We start from the raw sequence: 18,643 nt of genomic DNA on the forward strand, positions 1-18,643 counted from the left end.
ATCTATAAACAAAAATGTACTGTACTTAGCTCCTTCCTTCCATCTTATTCAATAGACTGAGCACTCGTGCACTCTACCCTGTTTATACCTCATCGGCCTTTGAGACTTGAATTGCTGTCACTTCCCCCAGGAAGCTTTCCCTGATTTCTCCAGGCACAATTAGATTTCTTCTCTCTGCTCCTATAGCACTCTGTATTTTCCACACAATCAGCCATTCTTCCACCTTTTTCATTTTTTGCCATATTTGCTTAGTAGCTGTGGTATTTGTTCATTGCTTTCTGTACATAAATATTATATCAATTCACTTAAAAAAAACTAGGCCTCATTCTAGATAACAGTATACATGAAAACATTGAAAAGCAAAGAAACCAAAAATCACTGAAATAAAAACTAGATATATGTTTTTAGATATATGTGTTTAGAAGTAAACATAAAAGAAAGGGATTTGGTGAGGGAAATGACAGAAGAGACTTGTTAATGTCCTGTAAAATCCTCTAATTATGTGAAATTAGCCCAGACAAGTGCTCCATGAGATTCCCAATTTTATATATCCCCCAAACTTCCATTTCCTGAATTAGGAAGTCAATAACAAGCTTGCTTTACAGAGCATGGAAAATCAGGAAAATTAAAACTTTTATAGTGATGATGTTCTATTGCAGTGCTATAAAGACCAGATTCTGCCAAGAATAAAGTTAAATGGCAAGAGGGCCAAACCAGGAACAGACAGCACAGGAGCCTACTGTCAGAAGCCACTTAAAATGGCTCTATCTTGGAGAGAGAGCCCATGGGAATAGAAAAGATAAAGGGACTCAGAATTTCTGCAACAGAGATAGCAAATGTCAAATTAGTTCCTGGGAATGCTTTGGAGGCATCTGGCCTAAGTGATTTTAGAAATTTCTACTGACCATAATGGCTCTACCATCTGCTGATGTCTTGTAAGTAATATTTTCATCTTCCTTTAAAATAGATGGCTTCAGGGGCACCTGGGTGGCTCAGTTGGTTAAGCAGCTGCCTTCACCTCAGGTCATGGTCTCAGAGTCATAGGATTGAGCCTCACATCAGGTTGCTCAGTGGGCAGCCTGTTTCTCCTTCTCCCTCTGCCACTCCCTCTGCTTGTGCTCTCTTCCTCTCTCTCTCAAATAAATAAGATCTTTAAAAAATAAAAAAATAAAATAGATGTCTTCAATTAAATGGCAATTAATTATAATTATTATTAATTATATGGTATGTCAGCGATGATGCCAACTTGACGTAGAGCTAACTTAACATAGTGCTCTTGATAATCATACTCATATTTATACATTAGGTCAAGTATCACCTCCATGGAAACTGCTCAATTTTATTGAATGGCAAAGTATATACAGTATGCTGGACAGGAAACTGTCCTCCCTCTTCAATTTCTTGCGGATTTTCCTCAGGTATATGAGGCGAAGATCTTAGGATCTGGCCCATTAACTGACTCAGCCAGAAATGATTCAACCAAGAAACTCAGGACTTGGAGAAAGACTAAAATGTTGAAATGGGAACCAACTTCCTTTTTAGGCAATGTCAAAACATGCATTTTTCCCCCAGTAGACCATAGGGGAGTAGGATTGTGAGTGCAGTAAGGAGGAACAGATAGAGAAGTCCGTAAAATAAGCTTTCTAACTAACAAATATAAAACTAGTTTTGGGCAAGATAGAATCTACCCTTAGTTCATTTAATCTGCTGCTTCTGAGCAAAATTGCCTGTTTCTACAAGCCCATATTCTACTTCAACGCAATATTGACTTTAACTCCATTTCTACTGCTCGTGACATAAATTATCAATTTTAAAAAAATATTTGTTTGTTTGTTTGTTTGTTTATTTATTTATTTATTTATTTATGAGAGACAGAGAGGCGGAGACATAGGCAGAGGAAGAAGCAGGACCCCTTGGGGAGCCCTGGGCCAAAGGCAGGTGCTAAACCACTTAGCCACCCAGGTGTCCCAATCAACAATTTTTGATGTCATTGGCATATTATGCTGTAATAAGTTTAACCTTGTCCAAAAAGAAGTGTGACCTTTTGCTCTTGCCCCTGGGATGTAATATTTGTTTGTCTTGATGCTTCCAGCTAAAGTAACATAGTGATTTAGGGTGGGGGCTTTGGTATGTTTGGTTGACCTAGAGACTGAGTTCATTCACATGCACAGTCAATCACTCGATCTTGCGGATATAATGGAGCCCCAGTAAATCTCTGAACACTAAGGCTTGAGTGAGCTTCCTTAGTTGACTATACTCTGTGTGTATTCTCACATATCAGTGCCAGAAAAGTAATGCATCTTGGCTCCTTGGGGGAAAGGATAGTGAAATCTCCATGTCTGGGTCTTTCTCCTAGACTCTGTTTTATGCACCTCTTCTCTTGGCTTTTATTTGTACCCTTTCCCTTTGATAAACTGTACTTTCAGTATAAATGCTTTCAGTGAGTCTTTCTAGCAAATTGTTGAATCCAAGGGTAGTTTGGGGAACCTTTCTAAGCTTGTAGATGGTGTCAGAACTGGGACAATCTTGAGGACTGCTCCCTCTGAACTTTGTAGCTGACCTAAACTAAACACATATAAACTACTTTTGACTTCTGGCATAGAGTCATGAATATAATATATATGGACACAGAGATCTCTTCATAAAGATCTCAAAGTTAATTGGCTTTTTGCATTGGAGAAATTGCCCTTTACTTCACACTACAGATAAATGATCTGGAATAAAACAACAGAATTTAAATAAAACAGCTCTGTTAAGATGAACCAAACTACTTCGTATTGCCATGTCTGGGGACACAGAAGTCAGTGGGTACTTAGACAAGCACTGCAGTCCAAGTCACTAGAATTTTCTTCAGAGTGGAAAACCAACTCATCACCAGATCTTGTTGCTCTTACTTCTAACACAGTTTATTACTTCCACTTTTCTCTGCCTCTGCTACCCGCTATGTAGCCAAAGCCAATGTTATCACCTCAACTAATGAAATATCTCCAAAATGAATTCTAGATGTATAGAGGAGGAATAGCCATTCCTCTATACAGTTAGTGATTTCTTTTAAAAACTGTAAATCAGATCGTTTTGCTCCTTATTTTTCACCTCCTTTGCTTAAAGCTCTTCAATGGCTTCCTGCTGCTTTTAGAACAAGGGCAAAATGTCTCATTTGTTCTACAAGTATCTGTGGGACTTGACACTGATTTATTTCCCAGGCTCTCTTGAACAGCACTTCCCCCTGATTCTCTTCCCTCTGGTCACTCTGGCCTTTGCTCAACCTTTCTTGTTTTCCATGCATATAACAGGGCCTTTGTACATGTCCTTGCCTAGGTGGTTTGCCTACCACTTTCTGTCTGTTAATGTCCACACACACAAGTAAATCTTTCTTAAGAAAGTAATTCTAGGTCTCCATAGATAAATTTCATGTTTCCTGTACTTCTTGTTCACAGAGTGTTTTTACAGTTGCAGTTTCATTTCTGTTAGCTATTATTTTATAATCTCTATCTCTAGTAGACTGAGTTCCTTGAATTTGGGGAGATCCATGGTATTGTACTTTTCCCAAGAGCCCCAGATCATTTTGGGGTAGGTGGGTTTCAGACTGAACTTTGCTCAGATAACAATTATCTGACAGGATGCTGGCAGTTGTCCTTTTGGGACTGAATGTTGGTTGGAATGAGTGACTGTAGAAAAAATATAGGCACTCAAGATCCTCATTTGCCTGTAGGAGGTGCTTGCAGATGTTTTTCCTTAGTGAATTTTTCCTCTCTTTTAAGAAAACGCCTTTGATGTCCAAATATGCATGGGTATGACAGTTGGCCAACTTGTTGCCATCTTGGTGTCCAGTAATGTAGAGTGTTATAAGATGCTGATCCCTTTAGACCTTGGGGCAGCTATTTAAAGCTTGGGACAACCATGTCCAGCCATCAGGAACACTGTTGGGGGGTTTAGGACTCCCTTGAAATCTTCTTAAACAGAGAAGAAACTGGTGACTTGTCTATTTCTGTAGGTGAAGGGCACAATGAATGAGATCCAGCTCTTGGCATTCTTCCGTGGTGAATTTGGAAGTCTGGATATAAGGTTCATTATAGTGTGTTCCACTGCCATGATGGACAAAGAGCCCCACGAGTTTTAAGCAGACTTCACTCATGTGCTTAGAAAACCAGGGAGTTGAGGATAGCAGGACAAGATGGCTGGGTAGGCCTCCTGGCAGGTCCACATCCAACTGGTGACTCCATTTATTTGCACTCACATAAAGTGGATACTTTTATCCATTTGTGATTGAGGTACCCTGTTGGTGGCAACCTGTCTATCTGCATGATAAATGCTCTAACAGCACATGTGCATCAGCAAATTAAAGCATTATCATTATGCAAACCCTTGAGAGAAAAAGCTTGCTTTGGATTCAAAATCCATTCACATTATCAGAAGACATTTTAATACTACTTTTTTCAATAAAGGAGAAGCTACTGGACTCTAAATATAAATTCAAATTCTACACAGTTTTGAATTATTGTAAAAAAGCTTTCAAACTTTTTATCACCTACTTATACAAAGTTTTTCACTTACGTTTTCTATCAAGAATTTGAAGAGATCATCATCAAATAGTCTTGACCAGGGATGTTTGTACTCATTTCATGCATATAAGTGAATATGAAATATCTGTTCATGGAATTAAGTCCAAATTATTATGAAAAAAAGGAAAATACTAGGTTTTGAAGTTAGATATTCAGTCTCTTCTCTGAAACTTTTAATTATTTGGTAATATCCTTATAAATAACATGCACATTTTTTTCCATCAAGTCTTACATAGATTTCCCCCCAAATCCTCTCCAGTTTATCGAGTATGACTTACCAACTTACCAGTATTATCATTTTTTACATTTGCCAAGACATGAAAAAACACTGTTCTAATGGATAGATGGAATGCATAAACAGTCTATTAATAGCCTTGCTATTTAGTGTGCTGATCAATAGGACCCAGCAGGGATGATGAAGGGGCTAGATATTGGCTGTGAAGAACAAAGAATATTTATTTTAGAGATAAGAGAATGTAAAGCAACAGTTCAGTTTTCTTAACAACAGATTATTGATTATCATTTCTGAAAATGAATTCTCTATAGGGCCTCAAGACAAAGAACTTGGCATAAATTTTGTAAGAAACTGCGTGACCTTGGCCAACTGTGAAACTTCTATAAGCCTCAGTTTGTGCAGGGGTCAAATGCAGATTATAGCACCCATCCCACGGGTCACTGACACACATAAATAAATGAATGAATCATCTTTTAAAATACTTAGAATCTTTACCTAGTAAGCATCTGAAGATGGAAAAGATTGGGCCATGCTGTAGTGAATTCATATTACTAGAGGTATTAGAGCATATTATACACATTCTTTAAATGGCATAGTGACAATTAGATCTTTAATTAAATGACATCAAGTTTCCTTCCATTGCTGAGACTCACAGACTGGAAATACCAGAACCAACTCCAGAATTAACACTATAGCCCAGGTTGTAGGCTATCCAACAGAGAAGTCCCAAAGTGAGTTCTTGCAATGGTCCCTCATAAGGATCTCTTGAGTAAGAACATTGACGAGGAGCCTCATTCTTCTCAGGAAAGAACTTCCAGTAGCGTGCATGAGTCTACCTAGAGGGCTTGTTAAAACATATGGTGATAGACCCCTATCCAGAGTTTCTGATTCAACATGTCAGAGGACAGGGGTGAGAATCTGTATTTTTAATAAATTCTCATGTAATGCTATTCCTGCTGGTCCTGGGATCAGAGTTGAGAATCTCTGTAGTAGAGCAAGGGTTCTCAGCCCTGGCTGCCATTAGACTCACCTGGGGAGATATTTGGAGCACAGCTGCCTAGACCCAAGCCGATGTAATTTGATAGAGTGCTGGATGGTGGGGCCTAGGCACAGGCACTCCAGCTAACTCCAAAGGGCAGTCAGCACCAAGAAGCATAGAGTCAGACTGTATTTCAGTGGGTAATCACAAGGCCCCTTTCACTAGACCTCCATGTTGGGTTAGTATTTGCACTGTTTTTGTTATTACTATCTTTCTCTTTTGAATTTTTTTTTGAAATGTCATAGTGACATTTGAAAAACAAATGTTTTGTACTCTGAGGCTGTTCTCAACCATAAGTCACACCCCTTCCTCCTAATTATTCAACAGCCAACTCAACTGTTAGCAATTAGATGAAAATCTACAGTCTGTAATTAAGATCAATATATATGACAGTGCAAACTGGATTTGAATATTTTACTATTTATCTTTTTATTACTTGAGGTGCTTTCAACCATTGTACTTGCAAGAATAACCTAAAATGACTCACAAGTGAGATGATAACTCACCATATTTTTATGTTTTCTGCTCAGAGAGATGGAAACACCTTCAAATAGCAATAGTCAGTTGAATCAGGTCAGGTTTTCACACTCACTGATGATTTAGTGACTGTGTGAGGTTAGCTTAAAATGTTTGCATCTAGTTGACTCACATATTTTACAGGAGTTAGGTTTTAAAGTCAGCATGCCAAGTAAAAGATTGGCTTAGCCAAAATTTTCCTGCCTAGTTCCTTGAATCCATGTTACCCAGAGTGTGGACCAACGTCTATCAGCATGGGTATCACCCAGGAGCTTGTTAGAAACACAGAGTCTAAGCAACCTTTAGAGTCCACACCAGCATTTTAACAAGATCCTTGGATGATCACATGGACATTAAAATTTGAGGAGCACTGCCTTAAATTATTCATTAATCACTAAGGCCTGGGACTGCAGAAGCTGAAAAGTCCAGAATTACTTATTTGGATTCTCTTTGCATTTTTGCTGAGGCTTCACTTTTCCCTGGGAGGAGCGCCTGCCTCTAGACTGCACAAGAAAAGCAAGGAGAGCAATTATTCTTTTCTTCTCCTCCTCCTCTCCTCCTACCCCCCTTTTTTTTTCTATAGAATCTATGCAATTGAATTAATGCTACTTGAAAATACATGTATTGCAACTTTCATTGTATTTTATACATTAAATCAAAAAGTGAAGTGCCCATTTAGCATGCACCAGGAACCATGCTAGCTACTGAAGCTACTATGGCAAGGAGGGAAGAATCAGCTCTCATCTTAACAGACCTTAGTGTCTGAAACTGTCCAGTTAGAGATACAATTAGCAGGTCTTATTACATGAATAATACATGACTGTGTTCTCTTCAATTCAGTGTTTGGTTTCCAAATAGTTTTAATGAAGACTCTCTCCTGTTAGGAGTCCCTGTTAACTGACCATCCACTCTTTAGGCTGAGAGGGCATTTTCTCAGTGAGGCACCTACCACCAGTTTAATTAGACTCCTTCTACAACTCATACAAAAGCCAGAAGGGATGGCTTGATGTAAAGGCAACTGCGCATATGAGCTTCCAGACCCAGGCCTCTCGTGGTCAAGGAGAATCAATGGCATTGTGAAAAAAATCCTCTAAGAGAGGCTGGGCAGCACACTAGCAACGGTCCCATCTGTCACTCTGTCAGTGCCTCTCATTATTGCAGTCCTGAAAACGTCTTGGGCTGCTGTCAGCACCCACTCTGCACCCTCTATCAGTGGTCCCCAAGCACTCTAAACCATTTCATGCTCCTGCTCTCTAGAGGAAAGAGGGGGAAAATGCTTCATTTTCCCTGCTCTCTTGGGATTTTATCAATTGCACTTTCTGGCTGCTTGCCTTCTGTTGTTAACATCTTTCTTGGAGAAGAATGCTTTTTTGGCTTCTGAAGGGAAGGAAGGAGTCACCTGTGAGATGAGGGCTGATCACCTAATCCTGTGATCTGAATTTCTTCCCATGATCTTAAAGCTACTTACATTCATGCCAGATGTTGGCCGTCCTTAAAATGCCACAAGGCATTGCTCAGTGTTCTATTTTCCCAACAATGGCTGGCAGATGTTTTGGATTTGATGTCTTTACATGCCTTTCATCAGTACAGAAACTGTACTTCTTGTTGGCTGTTCTTCCCACGTAAGGGCTGCTGTGTAATGATTTATCATGTTTAATGAGAATTTGTAACTTGCCTCCGAATAAAAGGAACAAAGCACATGTTACAGGATATTTATGTCTAACTTTATTTACTATTTATGAAGAATCTAAAAGCTTAGCAATCTCCTTCAAATACAAATGGTAAAGCTTGAAGAAACTACAGCTGCTTAAAATTTCAAATCATTAGTTGAATGCCTATCTAGACTTGAACATTCTATTTGAGTACCACTTTTAAAACAAAGCTGTTAAAGACAATACTATTACGTCTTTTCCCCACTATAATGCAAGCTGAGGGCCTGGTGTTATTCCCAAGGGAACTGCTGATACAGAGAGGCTGGGGTTCCAGTTTCCAGCCTCCTACCTCTCCCAGCTAGCATTAACACCACAGTGAGATGGGTTGTGGGGGCAGCTTCCTGCCTTGAGTTGAAGGAGATTCACAAAGTGGCTGGGATGTGCTCTTGCAGAAGCCAGGTCATTCCCCCATGCGAACAGAAGAATCTCCAGGAGGTTCCAAAGAGGGTCTGATCTTGCCAAAGTCCTAAATGATTGATTGCCTTAAATTCTGGATGCAGAGGAATATTAATTACTGAACCTCTGTCATAGATAGATCAAACCATAGCCTGGGACCTTAGCTTGTGTCATCTTACCCAACCTCAAAAGAGCCTCATTAATGATGGCACTCAAATCCTCCTATTGCCAGACACGACAGCTGGGGTGGGAAGATGCTTTTGTCAAAGTAACACTATGTCTAATTCCAAAGTTTTGACTCTGACCAGAAGGCTGGCTTTTTCTGTCATAGATGCATTGTTTGCTTCCTCTGGGATTGGATAACTTCTCACAGGCAATCAAGTTATTCTTCTTAAGAGAAATCCATCTTTGACACTATGAAGTTTGTTAGAAACTTGAAGTTGTACTAGATTCAAGATGGCCATGGTAGTCTTATAAAGAAAGCTCAGGAAATATTCCTTTCTAATCCTTCCCAGTGACATAATGCACTGAGAGTCAAAACAGGGAATAGAAAAGTAAGCTGATGTTTGAAGAATAGATTAAATTGTACAATTAGGCCAATGTTTATTCACTGCCTGAGGCACAATTCTGAATTTGATCATTTGAAAACCATCTTTTGTTTGATAATATGTTTATTGTAGATACTTAGAAAATGTGTAATCTTTCTTCCTGCTAATAAAAGAGCTGCTCTGAACACATAACCCGTTGGTTTGAAAATTTGTGCATATAGAGACTTGCAAGGAGAATACTTCCTTTTTTTTCCATTGTTGCCAAGTGTCCAGTAAATCTTGTTGTGGAAAAGGCCTCTCTGAAGTTGACATAACTATGTTCACACTTAACACAATGACATGGAATCTGACATTGGAGCTTCTTAAGAAAGCTGAATGGTCAGTTTTTTCCCCCAAATCCAGGAGTTTTCTTACCTAAAATAAAACTGAGTTTTGAGTTTTCAGATTAGGGATTGGCTGCATTCCATTTCACCAGGTCAAATGATTGCCTCAATTTTTGGATTGTTCTTATAGATTATCCTTTGGTATCTTTAACTTCAAGATTATTTAACATACAGATCATAAAATCAGAGACTACATTCTGTTCCTAAACTGAGAACTCAGTGTATATTGTAGCTCACAGAACCTACTGCTGTAATGCTTCTGCAAGTTATTTCTTCTGCTGCGCCTCAATTTATAAACCCCAAATGGCATCTTCCTTTCTAAAGGTACATTCCCACAGCCTTCAGAATAGAATTTGACAATATTCACAGTTCTAATATATTTTATTGCCTTTCTTCATTTTCACACATCATATGATTGTCCAGTGGTTTCCACCTGGGAAAATTGTGGCCTCAGAGAACACTTGGTAATGTCTAGAGATATTTCTGGTAGATGTGCTCAACTGTAGGATGGAGGTGCTACTGGGTAGAGGTCAGGGATGCTGCTAAACATTCTACAGTGCATAGGACAGTCCCCTGCAACAAAGATTTATTCACTAGTGCCATTGTTGAGAAACCTTGTGGTCTAGCTGTGCTGGAAAATGAATCTTCCTCAGTATACCTATCACTGAAAGGTATTACAGTGGTCAGAACAGGACGTCTGAGCCCAGATGACTGAGCATATATGCAAGTTCCTCTGGTTGTCAGCTGTGTGCTTTTGGGAAAGTTACTTAAAATCTCTGTGCCTCATTTTCCTCATCTGAAATATGGACATATTGTATAATATACATAAGATGATTATGCTTAAATAATAATTAAATATTAAGTACTTGGAATAGTGGCTTGTGCATGAGAGGTAATCAATACTGGCTACCCAGCACTGTCAATAATGTTGCCACCACTTCATGTACTTGAATTTTACTTAGGATGGTCCCTCTTCCATGTTGGTTCGTTGTTTAAGATACATTTAGAATGTCCCCTTGCCATCCATGAGAGCAAATGGCTACTTTCAGTCCTAATCTTATAATTCTAGTAATGCATCAATGAATCATGCCTGACAAAGAGTTGTTTTTCCTTCTTCTCTGAGTTGTGACCTCCTGGATGAGCTGTAGCTTGTTCTATCTCAGCGTTATATGTCCAGGCCCTAAAATAGTAAATACTATTTAGTAAATACTCCATAAATCATGTTGGCTGGTTTGAGGTCAGGCTTTGTTGACAAGAAGACTAGTAGACAAAAGAAACAGTAAACTTATCTTTCTTTGCAGACTTGGTTTAACCTCTTTAGTAAGATTTGCAAGCTTTCAAATAAGTCTGGATTTAAATATGGCATATTCCTCTTTATAACCCACTTAATAGAAGCTAAATGAAATGTAACACAGAATCCTCTTCCCTCCCATCAGACACAACACACTCATCTCCAGCCATGCCAGCCTCCTGGCCTTGGGGAGATATGCAGCATAAGTCATTATCTGTTATTAATAATTCATTACTTCCACTGTAGCTGTCTATCTTTATTTCCCATTATGGCTTGAGCTGTTTACTTTTCCCTAAATAAGGTGACCAGTGGCTACTCATTGCTGATGATCATCTACAGGTAAAAGGGAAAAGAGGTTTTTGTTGTTGTTTGTCTTGTCCAGACCGTGCTGTAAATCTGAATCTTCCATAATGAGGGATTTTTGCTCCTCCTTGACTCCCAGCTTAAAAATAAACTTGTTAAAGATATTTTCGCTCTTTAAAGAGACACACAGGTGTGTGTAAAATGGGGTCAGAGTGGCTTTTAAAGCTACCTTGCCACTAATAGCAAAGATGATGTTCTTAACGACCATGAGCTGTAGGTTGTACATCTATAGATGAAGATGATGCCACCTACCTCAGTGTGATGGCCTGAGTATGAAATGAGATGCTGTATATGCAAGCACCCGACAAAACAAAACTATAAAATATTATATAAGGGGTAGTTGATTGTGACAGTTAATTGATGATGATGCAGTTTTTAAAAAATTCTGTGGATTTTCTTTTTAACTTTTTCTGCACTTCTGGAACATTGACTCATTGATACTGTTCTGCAGCAAATATTTAGCAGTCAATATAATCAATTGTGATATTTTTCCATTAGACAATATATAGATTGTCTGGAAAATTCAAAAACAGAAAGAGGCAGTTTTTATTTTTCCTCTCCCTTATGCAGCCATTTGACATCGTGAGTTTTGGAATGAGCATCCTAGAAGCTAGGAGAAGTCTCTCTTCAGCTGTAGTATACATACTAAACCAGTTGGTAGAGCTGCTCTGGGATTTAGTGTATTACATGGGCTCTTGTTCTTAGATTTATATGCTAGTTTTGCAGTAAAAGTTCTGTAGAATATAAATTGATAGCAGACTCCCTTATATAATGCATCACATCCCTATTCCTCATTCATATAACATTTCTGCTTGTTGAAAATGATAGACATCTTTTGTTTTTTGCTTGTATTTTTTTTCCTTACTCTCAAACACTTAAAAAGCACCTGTCAGACACTGTTTCCAAGGACTACCCAATGCATAGGACAAATCAATTATCAGTGCATGGGACAAATCAATCGTAGGCCATATCAATTTGACTCTGTTGGGGAAGACCAATCATTTTTCAGCCAACACCAGAATTGCAAAGTTGAGTAATCACAAGTGTCTGGAAATGTGCTGTTTGGGATTGGGTGAAGGCTTGTGCTCACATCCTTGAATATTTAAGTAGGTTTTTCTGCTGTTGAGCAACACTGGTGTGGCAAATGAATATGTACGTTGCTTCCATTTGGGTGGTGATTAAGAAAATCATTCTCTCCACTAACGACAGGGTTCTACTGTAAGACATGTGATTACTACAGAGTTGCCACTTTGCTTGATTTTCAAGAATTATGTGTAACTAGAGAATCAATAAATATAGAACATTGTAAATAGTATAAGAAAAGAATGGGGAACTTTCCCAAATGAGAAAAAAAACTTTTATGGAAATTTTGTTGTTGTTGTTATTCACAGTATTTATTGTATATTCCACAGTGTAAACCACTCTTTACTAGATGCTACAAAAGAAATGGATTCCAATGCTTTCAGAGAGTCTTTAGACTATTTTCACAGTCAATGGAGAGTACTAAGAACAAATGATATCACTTCTTCAAAGGATGTTCCAAACCTCCTTTTTACTTTCTCTGGGCTATGGCTCAGAGCACTATCCAGCAGAACTTTTAGTGATGATGGCAGTGTTTTGTATCTTTGCTGTCCAATATGGTATGCCCACTGAGCACTTGGAAAGTGGCTAGTACAACTGAAGAACAAAATAATATTATTTAATTCTAACTGGTGTAAATAGTTCTGTGTGGTTAGTGGTTACCATATGAACTGAGCAGCTACAGCTTAGTTGGTGATATTCATAAGAAGAATAACAAGTAATTATGGGGCATTATCTTATATACAAAGTATTGTGTTAAGCATATTATGTACATTAATCCTAATCACAACCTGATGAGGTAGTTACTAATATTATACCCTTTTTGTAGATGAGAAATCAATGCACAGAGAGTAAGCAAGTCACCCACATTGCAATCTAGTGCAGAGCAAAGCTGGATTTAGCATCCAGGAATAAGTGTTTGGGCACCCTCAGCCTTAACCTGTACACCAGGTTGCCTCACTCTAAGATCACATTGAATTCATTAACAGCAGTGGTAATTGAAACAATGGTTATCCCGACCTTTTTTGTTACCAGGTTGGGCAGAAGAAACATCAATGAAAATTTAAAAAAATATTTCATCTCTTTATAGACTTCTGGACTAATTAATTTTAGAGGTGACCTACCGAGTAGCTTAGAATCATTGCATAAAGATGTGTCAACTCACTGTGCCTACAGAAGGCCATGACCTGTGGCCCTGTGCAGGAACCAGAAACACTAACCCAGCTTCTTCTCTGGGGTTGTCATGGAGATTCAGCCTAAAACAAAGATGGCGCTATGTTTTCTGACTCCAGTAATAGAGCTCGGCAATTAGCTTCATCTTTATTTAGTTTGCAACACCAGTCTGGAAGACTCTCTTGAGAGGAGACCCTGAAATAGCTCTCACATTGCTAGCAGACAGCTAGAGATGAGTTCCTGGGGATATGGTCGATGCTATGTGTATGATAAACCTGAATAATTTTTTTAAATCAGTCATTTTAATATCCTGGAAAACATCCCGCTGTATAAATGATCACCATCACATCAAAATCATATTGTCTGTGTCGATTATCAGGAAGGTTTTAAAGGGAAAAAATAAAAAGAAAGATCTTAAACCTGGATGTGTATCAGAACCCTGAGGAACTCCGTGATATTTTGATGAGCATCAGGGTAGAAAACAAAAGATGTAAATTAGACGAAGTATAAACTGAAATGCATTTCAAAAGATTTCTCCTTGGCAGATTTTCTGCCATAAATAGAATTTTAAAACTGATCTTGGTGTTTCCTTAAATATCTGAGTACAAACAGTAATATTTTAATGTAACATTGCCATAGTGGTGACCGTGTTGAATGTATTTATGGAAAGAAAATATGTGCTGTGTTATGAAATTAAATGGAAGCAAAGTGTGTTTAAATGTGGTTTCCCAGGTCTCTCTCTTGATAGTGCAGTGAACTTTTGGCTTTAAGACACCATTGCACCAGAAATGATCAATACTAAACAAGTGAAAGACAAGATGGGAGATGTATTGATATTTCAATCTGAAAATCCTTCAAGCCTTTCCAGACAAAAATCAGATACAGATGGATTACTTGACACTCAAACTTTATTATGTGTGGTACAGAAATAGAATGGGTACAAAAGATCACATGGAAAAGGATCAGATTGGAATCTCCAAATTCTTTCCTAGAGGAAACACAAATAGAAAAATTCAGTTAATATTAGGTGACCTAATAACAACACTGATGGCTAACATTTGAATAACTACTGTCCCAAACTCTTCTGTTTTTTTGGTTTGTTTGCTTGTTTTGTTTTTTAGTAGGGGCTTGAATTCACAACCCTGAGATGAAGAACTAAGCTGAGATCAAGAGTTGGACGCTTCACTGACTGAGGCACCTGGATGCCCCCAAACTCTTTTCTAAGTGCTTTACTTTTATGTAGTTTTCACAACTATGAAAACTATGAGGTTATATCTTATAAATGAAGAAACTGAGGCACAGAGAGATGACCTTTTCTAAATTAAAGGGTCAGCATTTTGCCCACGTGGCACAAACAGCAGGATCTCACAGGCTGATCCTATTTTACTTTCTTTTACTTTGTAAAGGAGTCAAGTAGGAGTCCCCACCAACGCTACTATACCTCCCACTTTTCCTAGGATGGACTGAGAGCCCAATACTCATGGAGAGGCTGGCTTTAAAAGAGTCATATCAAAGTAGATCACAGTAGAGATCTCTTTCCCCATTTGCTAGTATCAATGTCTTTCCTAAATAAGACCCCCAGAAAAGGTTCTAATGGGCTAAAGTCTAAAGACTCTTTAGTGTAATTTTTCCTGATTTTGGAATATTAAGAGGACATTGCTGGTATGTGGAGGACCACCTAGGGCTAATCTTGTTCTAGAAATTGGACCGGGTCTCTTCATCACATTCCTTGGTGGGCTGGGTAGCAAAGCTTCCTTAGGATACTCAGAAGAATGCAAAATGATACTTGCCTTGGACAATTGCCTGACTGTATGCCAGTGCAGATGGCCAGTTGTGGTTGCACTTTTCACCTGAATAGAAACAACAGCTAAAGTCTCAGTCTGGACTTTGGCAAACCACCGCAAATTAAAATGCAAATGAAATTTGCAAACATGACCAAAATGAGGAAAAGGGAAATTAAGTTCCTAAAACAAAAATCTAGAATTTTTCATGCTAACCCTGAGAGGCCAGCTTAATCAAATTTTTAGCTAACACAGATGATAATGACTCTGGTGGCCAGTTTCTTTATAGAGCTTCACTCTGGCAAAAGCAGAGAGAGAAAGAAGGAAGAGGTGATGAAACTGGTAGGAATTAGCTTTCCACATTTTTGTTACAGGGAAGTGCCATTTTTTAAGGTGAGCAAATCCTTTTCTGAGCTTAATTTCATTTGCTGAGGTTCTCATGCCACCGAATATAGAGGCAGAGTCTGCTTGCAGCCATCGATATCTGATGACTTGGGATTTCAACTCTGAACAGGTTGCCCAGAGCTCAGGATGACCAGTAGGCCTTGAGTGTGCTATTCAGTGGATTTCAATGAGTTCTCAAGAGTTAAACATTTTCAACTCTGGAAGACCATGTTCAACTCTGGAAGAATTACATTCTTTAATTTTTCAGACCACCAAAAGAATCCAAAAATAGGTGAAAGAACACCAAATAGTCTTGTCATTTGCAGTACCATCCAGGAAGGAAAAAACCAAAGAGGGCCCATCTCATTTCAAAACGTCCCTGAACTCAGATTATGCTTTCTGCCTTGAAGCCTTTGAGGACCTCTACAATCAACCAATGGGAGCAATAAATGTGATGAAATAGATTATGTAGACTGAAATGTTGTGTCCCATCCTATTTAATTTCAGAAAAGTCGATTAAATAGGACTCTGGCCAGAAGCCTGTGTTCAGACATGCATTGTGCCACTGGGCAGTTCTGTGGGTCACTGGGAAGTTGCTGCACTGCTCTGAGCCTCAGTTTCTCCATATGATATGTGGGGACAGTGAGTCCTATCTCAATGGATGGTTGAGCACTTTGTAAGTCTTTAGCAATAGCGATAATATGGTCCAATTATTATCCTCATCATAAATATTATTATTATTATTAATTATATTGCTATAAAGCACCAAGTGAGGCCCTTTCAAGACTGAGATAAATGAGCTCAGCCCTTCAAGCAAGTTCTGTATTTGATATAAGCTTGATAAATACCAAACTTCAAAGCATCAACAAAGATCTCTGAGGGGTTTTGTTAATTGATTTTGTGGTCGTATCCTGGCCTTGAAAGGAAGCAAAATGTGTTTTCACAAGCAAAGATTAAGGGACTCTGTTCCACTCATTCATTATTCTGTCACTCAAGACATACTCTAGAACGATTATTTGTACTTAAAATGCTCTTCAGCTTGCCAGCCAGCGTGGAGCTACCTGTCGAAGTTAATCATATGGAGTGGTTCATGTATCAGGCAGTATGAGCCTATCTGTCCCACAGCATCCTTGCTGAGTGACTGATAGCCTTCTCTATCAATTTCACCAAGCTGAACGACTATTATTGACCATCAAAAGACCAAAGTGACCCATCTTGGAAACAGAGTTTGTTGTACCTAGAGAAAAGGTAGCCTGACTTCACTGGCAATCTAGATGTCATTCCTTCAAACTTTGATGGTTTATGGAAATAAAAAAATGTAACCATGAAAAGGAGGAGAAAGCAAAGCCAATTAAAATAAGACAGAAAGATGAGCAGGGGCTAACAATGCTACCTCATATATGCACAGCCTTTGCAAAGGAAGGCTTTTATTTACATGATTCCATACCATTTTTGTGGTATCCCATGGAGAAAAGCACGCTCCCCTCTATACAAGGGAGACTGAAGATCACATAGGATATGACTTATCCAGGCTCCTAGCGGTCTGTGAGGTGATAAAGTTTATGCTACCTCAAATATCAGAGCTAGCATTAGGACCTTAGTGCAGTTTTCCTTATTCTTGGCCAGAGAAAAGAAAGAGCACACACAAGGTCATTAACTAATACTTGGACCAACACTTACGGAAAGCGAGGCTGCTGATTCATATCGTGTTCTTCTAAGTGTTTGGGTCAGCTCAGCAAGAACAGGCTGTGGACACATTTCCTCAATCCTCTTAGTGCGAGCTCACGTCCTTGGAGGTTATTCTGAAAGAAGGCAGAGATATAAAGGGAATTCAAAACTAATCTTAAACTTGAAAAGAAAAAAAATAATGAGAATATTCATGTGGATCATAAAGAGAAATAATGATTACCTTTGATTCCTAGAGAAAGTTAATTTAAAATGCATCCAAGTTCCATTGTACAGCCAAAAAGGAAAAGAAAAAAAAAAAAAAAAAAACAAAAAACCGAAAAACTCTGCGAAGCTGAGACATGTCTTTAGGAGGCAGAAATAAGAGTCACCATCACTTGCGTCCTGAGAGGATGCTCATTCATAGTAATTGGGAAGAAGAAAGATTGTAGAGATTAACTGACTTTGGTTTAGGATACACACTGTTTTCCTTTTAAATGCAAATGATACATGGGGCCTAAAAGACAAAATCTGTTCTAAATATCAGTTTCTTAAAAAAAAAAAAAAAAAAAAAAAAAAAAGAGTACTTAACAATCAGTAAACTACCAAATAGATTATGTTTTTGTTTTTATCAAATTAGAAGCTCTAACCATTTAGATCAAGTGGATCCATTTCCAGTGGTAATTTTGAAGTTCACATGCCCTTTGAAAGAAAAATAGAGCAGATATCTAAGGGCCACAGAAGGGAAGAAATAGGCATAAAACTTTGTTGGTTTTTACACAGGGTAGCTCACCAAGAGAGACTTGGTTAATTGCCTATGTCCAGATGTAGCATTGACCATCAGTTTTAAGAGTCTTATGTAATAACCACAACATAGTTTGAAGCTTGTGATACCATGGTCAAAAAATTGCCTTTTCAAAGCTGTCTGTAGTTTTCAGAGGTTTTATCTGGAAGAATGCAACTCTACTTGCTCAGTCTGTAGATGCAGTATTTTGTTATTATTAATAAATACTTATTATTTAATGTGTACATAGTATGTTCTGTTCTAGGTTCTTGGGGGCTCTGGTACGTGAGGTATTATATATACTCCAATCATTCCATGCAGGTTTTCTGAGAACCTAGTATTTGCCACACCCTGTGCTAAAGGCACAAAAATAAAGGTGACTCAGTCCCTCTACACACAGGCTGCTTTCCTGCATGTCATCCTCTGCAACTATGCCTCAAAACACAATACTTCAGCCTCATAGAACTCCTTTCTAATCTCAGCATATCCCATATTCTTTTGTACTTCTGGTTCTTTGTGCATACTTGTTTTCTTCCTTGAGTGTCTTTCCTTTATGGTTGCCCGGAGTCCTTCATCTTTTAAGACCAGCCCAAACAAAAACTGCTGGGTGATGCTGTCCACCTGTAGCTTGCTAGCACTTGGTAAAGACCTCTCCTAAGACCTATTCCTGTCACCTTGAATTATAATGGCTTCCCTTTGAGTCTTCCATAGGGTTGGGGCTCTCTATGGGT

At 38.5% G+C, this 18,643-nt stretch overlaps 1 protein-coding gene and 1 long non-coding RNA gene across 4 annotated transcripts in view; both read right to left on the bottom strand.

Moving 5' to 3' along the window:
- Positions 1–18,643, bottom strand: part of GRM7 (glutamate metabotropic receptor 7) — an 834,441-nt gene that overhangs the window by 28,604 nt on the left and 787,194 nt on the right. The window lies entirely within an intron of this gene.
- Positions 14,216–17,687, bottom strand: LOC111091250. 2 transcript variants are annotated; one of them, XR_005374639.1, is made up of 3 exons: positions 17,373–17,687; positions 17,144–17,265; positions 14,216–14,286 (listed from the first exon to the last, which is right to left on the bottom strand). It is a non-coding gene; the product is annotated as an uncharacterized LOC111091250 (long non-coding RNA). The 2 variants fall into 2 exon arrangements; XR_005374638.1 differs by lacking the exon at positions 14,216–14,286 and adding an exon at positions 15,001–15,148.

The sequence above is a fragment of the Canis lupus genome, chromosome 20 (assembly GCF_011100685.1).
Source record: "Canis lupus familiaris isolate Mischka breed German Shepherd chromosome 20, alternate assembly UU_Cfam_GSD_1.0, whole genome shotgun sequence".
In the NCBI taxonomy this organism is placed as follows: domain Eukaryota; kingdom Metazoa; phylum Chordata; class Mammalia; order Carnivora; family Canidae; genus Canis; species Canis lupus.